Source organism: Microtus oregoni, unplaced genomic scaffold (genome assembly GCF_018167655.1).
Source record: "Microtus oregoni isolate MIOR12 unplaced genomic scaffold, Mior012 000011F_ref0000422, whole genome shotgun sequence".
In the NCBI taxonomy this organism is placed as follows: Eukaryota; Metazoa; Chordata; class Mammalia; order Rodentia; family Cricetidae; genus Microtus; species Microtus oregoni.
The window spans coordinates 53180800-53186690 of NW_024543070.1; the positions used below are offsets into that span (position 1 = coordinate 53180800).

Here is a 5891-nt window from a genome sequence, read left to right on the forward strand (position 1 = left end):
AATAAATGTTACTTACACAGAAAGGGGGCTTTTGTGGCTGCAGTGAGGGGAGGGGGCTTACTGTGAGGAGATGGTAATCCTGAGCTATCTAGGCAGGACTTAAAGCTATCACAGTGTCGTCACATGAATGACGTCAGAACGGCCACACGCAGGTGGAGCCCAGAAGCTAAGGAATTCTGTGCAAAAGGAGGAACCTACGAGAACAAAGCCACTGTGCTTTTCTGGCCTCATCCTCATTCTCCCTCCCTCCCTCCCTCCCTCCCTCCCTCCCTCCCTTCCTTCCTTTTTGTTGTTTTGTTTTGTTTGGTTGAAAGGGTTTGTTTGTGTGTGTTTTGTTTTTAGATAGAATCTAACTTCACCAACTTCATAGCCCAAACTGACCTGGAACTCTTGCTCTTGCCCCTGCCTCTCCCAAGTCTTGATTACAGCACAGCGGCTACACCTGGCTCAGTCCCTTGGCTTCATCCTTCGTACGTGCAGGAATTTGCTGTGGTGGCAACAGGGAACTAACAAACTTATACAAACATGGTGGCTCTCCCATTACTAACATAAATTATGGACATTTAAAAAAAATTAAAAGATAAACTGAAACAGGTGTTTAGAATTTGCTCTTTTTATTTTCCTTTACTTTTTTCCTCTAGGTGCTGGGGGATGTGGCTCAGTTGGTAGAGCCTTTGTCTAGCATGCACAAAGCTGGTGGCTCTACCCCAGAACCACATAAACCAGGCTTGGTGGTACACACCTGTAATCACAGTACTTGGGAGGTGGAGGCAGGGGCTCATCCTCTGCTAGTGAGTACAAGGCCAAACTGGGATAAATGAGACTCTGTTAAGGAATTAAAAAAAAATGGAAATTGGAGGAAGAAAAGGAAAGAGTGAGAGAGGAATGGAGAGAGGAAGGGAAAGAGATAGATAGATAGATAGATAGATAGATAGACAGACAATATTTCTTTGGGGCATATGGGCATACAAAGCTGGCCTGTGACCTTGTACCAGTGCCATTTTCCCAGATGTGATCCTGTTCTCCGTCATGCCGGTTGTTACCACCCGGAGACGCTGGGAGCTGAGCACAGTACTTTCCCTCGCTGTTTGCGTGGCTTCTTATGAGCCAATGTTTATTTCAGACTTTTAGGAAATTACACAGACCTTGCATCTGGTCTGTCTTCTGCCCCCACCCTACCCCAAGCCTCGTGTTGAGTTGAACAAGTGGAAAGCGAAAGGATCTATTTGCTTCTAAGAGAGGAAGCATCAGTGGTGACCTTAGGGACCACGGAGAAATTGAAGATCCCATTTTCCAGAAGCTGTAACATAAGGTAGACAGGAAGTAGGGGCTGTAATGACCATTGTCAGTGAAGGGGACACAAGAGGATCACTCTGTCCTTCCTGCACTGAGGTCAGTTTTCACATTTTGCATCTAAGACAATAGAACAAAGCCAGTCCCACCCCAACCTGTCCCAGCCTTTCTGAGATCACAGAGTCTCTCCTGGAAGTGACAGGAGAAAAGGCCTGGAGGTCTGATCACATAGAGTCTCCATGGAGAGATGGCCTTCCTTCCATAGTGAGATATCAACTGGAAAACAGAAGAAACTGGTATTACCAGTCCCCAAAACACAATAAAACCAACGATGAAGCTGTCAAGCATGGAAGAAATATGTTATATCGACAAAGAATGGCACCCTTTTCTTGTATTCCCCAACAATGCCAGGACTCACCGGGAAGTGATACCTTGTGACCTCTTGGGTTTTTGAAAAGATTTATTTCTTTTTTGTTTATGTGTTTGTGCGAGAGTATACGACACATAGTGCAGTGCCCATAAAATCCAGAAGAGAGTGCTCGATTCCCCTGGTGCTGAGTTGGAGCTACAGATAGTTGTGAGCTGCCCCAGATGGGGGCTAAGAACCAAAGTCAGGTTTGCAGAGCCCTGAGTGCTCTTACCTGCTGAGCCTCCTCTCCAGCCCTTTGCCCAGTGGTTGAATCCTAGGCACCACATTCTGTAAAGGACCTCACAGTGTTTCTTTGTGTATGTGCATGTGTGAGTATGGGTATGCACATCCACGTGTGTGTGTGTGTGTGTGTGTGTGTAAGCACATGTATGCATGCTTGTACAGAGGGCAGAGCGCAACATTGAGTGTCATTCCTCAGGTGCCGTTCATCTTGGTCTTGGTTTTTCTTTTCTTTTTGAGACAAGTTCTCTAAACAACCTGAAACACATCAAACAGCTAAATTGGCTGGTTGGTGAGCCAAGGGGATCTGCCTGCCTCTGTTTGCCAAGTGCTGGGGTCACAGTACTTGCTATGACACACAGTTTCTCTTACATGACTTCTGGGAATTGCCTCAGACCTGTAAAGCAATTGCTTTGGTGACTGGCATGTCCGCCCAGCACACTAATGTTTCCCTTCAAGGTATGGTTACAGTTAGTACACCCATCACTCATGCTCCAGAATCAGTGTACAACAGTAAACAAAATGGACAAAGAACTCTTCCTACCCATTGAAGTGTATATTCAAGTAGGAATAAACAAGCAAAAACAATAAGCATTTAAAATAAGAATTGCGATTGTATATAAGGTAGCAAAGGAAAGGAATAGTGAAATGACATTCAAACAGACTTGAAAAGGGGTGGCAAGGTGAGGTATGAATGTGTGGATGCTCCTGGAAATCAAGAAAGTCTGTGGCCTGCCCTCTGGGCAGCCATATCAGAGAAGAACAAAGACCCACGCTCTAGAGTATGGAGCAAGATGGGGCCTTCTACATGACAGAAAAAATTGTCTTAGGTTAAAGCAGGGTTGCTCCATTCCTGTTACTACTTCCCAAGCTTCATGCACATCAACAACAAAAAAAAAAAAAAAAGAAAAAGAAAAAAAAAGACCAGCTTGGGAAAAAACAGATTGCTGGGGGCAAGACTTACATCGTGGTATACTGGAGAGCCTAGACACCTTGCTTGGTCCCATCTTCAGTGGTAGCAATGCTGAGACATTTCTTTGACAAGGCTAGCATTACCCTCATAGCAAAACCAGAAAATGATACCATGGTGGGGAAGACTGACAAAACAAAAACAAGTAAGCCAAAAATACTGCAAGCCAATGTCCCCAATAGTGCAAAAATTCCTAACCCAATACTAGCAAGGCAGAGTTCCACAGCGCTTTGGAAGAACCATTGTTCACAATTAAATGCCGCGTGTCTCTGGAACGCAAGGACAGTTCAATTGCTGCAAAGCACCAAAGTGCCCCACAAGATTAAGAGAATGAAGAGCACATTCCGTGTTCCTCTCTCATCAGAAGCAGAAAACACATTTGCCAAGATAAACACACTTTTGGGATAAAACTTCTTGAGCGATTAAGTACGGAAGAATAGTACTTCAGCATAATAAAGTCTGTAGAAGACAAGCCCATAGGCAAGACCCTACTCAGTTATGGAAAGTTAAAAGCGTTCCTTCCAGTACAGGAGCAAGACAAAGCTGTCCAATCACCGTCTCTCTTCTCAAAGCACTGAAAGCCTAACCAAAGTAACCATTCCAAAAAGACATTGAAAGCAGAAAAGATGGCGTTAAATTTTAACTGGATGCAAAAGGAGCTTTAAATCACTGTAGTGAGACCCAAGTCTTTATTCATCAAAATAGCAATTATACAGTCAGTACACCCTTGCCAACGAGAAAGGTTTGTTTATTCCTGTATTGCAAAAACCCGTGCTTTGGGATTTGACGGGCTCTTGGAAAGCCGTCCTGCATCCTGCTGGCTGTGGGAGGGTTTCCCTGCAGAAGGCCGTCAAGACACTTGAGGAAGTGGTCAGGCAATGCGAGGTTATGAGAAGTGGGTGAGGAAGACACTGTATCCATGTGGGAAGTTTCGCTGTATTTTGGCACAAGCTCCGCCACCGTTCTAAGAATTCCTCAATCGAGCCCTGGACAGCAGCGGCTTTCTCCATCCCCCTTGATACCTTGGGAGGAGATGTGATCCTACTGGAGCCTGCTGTGGAATTACTAGTCCCTGGAGTCCCAGAGAACACTGCCTGGGGTGAGTCACACTCAGCAGGGGGCAGGCTCCCTGGCTCTCCCCCAGGATCTGGGCTCACAGCTGACCCCGGCTGGTGGGTCAGCGCCACCCACCAGCCCCACCTCTCCTTATCACACCCCTCCACTGGAGTCTGAGTTTGGTTTTTTTTTCCCTCCATCCCACTCTCTTTTATACTTTTTCCTCCTGCTCTCACTCGTCCATGTTTGGGAAAGTGAGTATCCTACTCCGATCTGCTTGAAGCAGGGACATATAACCTCTTACTGGAGATGAACCCTGCTAAGAATCGTCTGTCCCATTTGCTTGAAGTAAATAACTAAATGTCTTTTCTCAAATGGATAGACAATTAGAACTCACTTATCCATTCTTTCCTCATGGATGTGACATCCAGTTGTCATTGCCTTATGTGCACCCTCTTACTGCCGTGAAGCTGGTTTAAGACTATGGTTCCACAGATCAGGTTGTTGGCTGTGCCGGTATCATCCTGTCTTCATACAACAATAGCTATGACCATTTCAGACTGTGATTGGCTGCATGTCCCCAAATCCTCATAAGAGTGTCCCAGGCAAGTAAAACAAATTGCCCTTCTGTAACCAAATCCACAGGTGCTAGTCAGACCTGGCAACTCAGGCAGGACAAGTGCCAGACAGGGCCTCTTACCCACTGTTCACCTGTGGCTTTGGAGGTCGTGATTGCCTGAAGGCCAGTGGGTACCTAGACATCTTTCGCAGACAGGATGAAGGGGCGGGGCAAAGGAAAAAAGTGATCTCTAATCTGAATGTAGCCTGTCTGTCAGGAAGTTTCCTTGAAGAGTCTCACAAGACAGCTTTGCTTAAATCTGAGTAGAAAGAGCTACATTTGGGGACCTCTCTGAAGAGAGAAATAACATGAAAAGTTGAGGATGTCAGCACCCCAAAAGCTTCAGGAGTGTTAGCAGTTAGGTGGGCGAATGAATGCTGGGTGATGAACAAGGCATGTCATGATGAACTTGTTCTTCTGTCTGCTCAGACTGTGTTCCTTTCCTCTCGCTCTCCTAGAGGGAGAGAAGAATGATCACCAGCGACAGGAGACAGTCACAGAAAAGCAGCGCCTAGAGCCGGCTTCACGCTCAGGAGGGAAAGCTACATCTCATTCTCATGGTCTCGGGTGCTCTACACAGTAAGAGAAACTTCTCTAGTAACAAACCCTGCAAGTAACAGCTTAGAAGTCCAATCTTTTAAAACAGGATACTCATGTTTATTTATCAGTGTCCATAGGGAAGCTAGCTGAGTGCCTGATTGTCAGTCCTTGGATGTCACATTAAGGCTGAGAATAAAATGACTTGGCTTCCTATTTGTTAAGATTTTTCTCTAACTCATTCAGTGATGTTTGCCAGGTTTGTCGACAAAGCTCTGTTCTCAACAATACAGTCAAGAGCGGCTGAACAATGGGGGTGTGTTCTGAGACAGTATCGTCTCTGTACCAACTTCAGGGTGCTTTCACAATGCGGAGGGCTGGGGCAGGCACTGGATGTCACCTCTCAGTGCAGTCAAGAGCTGCAGAAGCCCCGAGTGTTAATGCTGCTGCCAGTTGCTGAAGCCCAGTTTGCAAGAAGTTGTGCCTTTAGGGGGAGGCCAGTAAAATCAAGGCTGAGAGGGGAGCAAAGGCATCAGACAGCAGCTGGGACTGTGGAGCAGTTGCTAGAAAGCCTGCTTAGCATCACAAAGCCCCAACGGTCTAGTCCCACCCCTGTATAAACCAGGCATGCGATGTACACCTGTAATCCCAGCACTCGGGAAGTGAGGACAGAAGGAGCGGGAGGTCAATGTTCTCTTTGGCTGCATAGTAAGTTTGAGACTAGCCTGGACTACATGAGACCCTGTCTTAAAAAAGAAAAAAGAACA

At 46.1% G+C, this 5891-nt stretch overlaps 1 non-coding gene across 1 annotated transcript; it reads right to left on the bottom strand.

Annotated features, from left to right (window-relative positions):
* Positions 1–5007: 5007 nt before the first annotated feature.
* Positions 5008–5224, bottom strand: LOC121453721. Its single transcript, XR_005975044.1, has one exon. It is a non-coding gene; the product is annotated as a small nucleolar RNA U3 (small nucleolar RNA).
* Between the last annotated feature and the right edge of the window lie 667 nt (positions 5225–5891).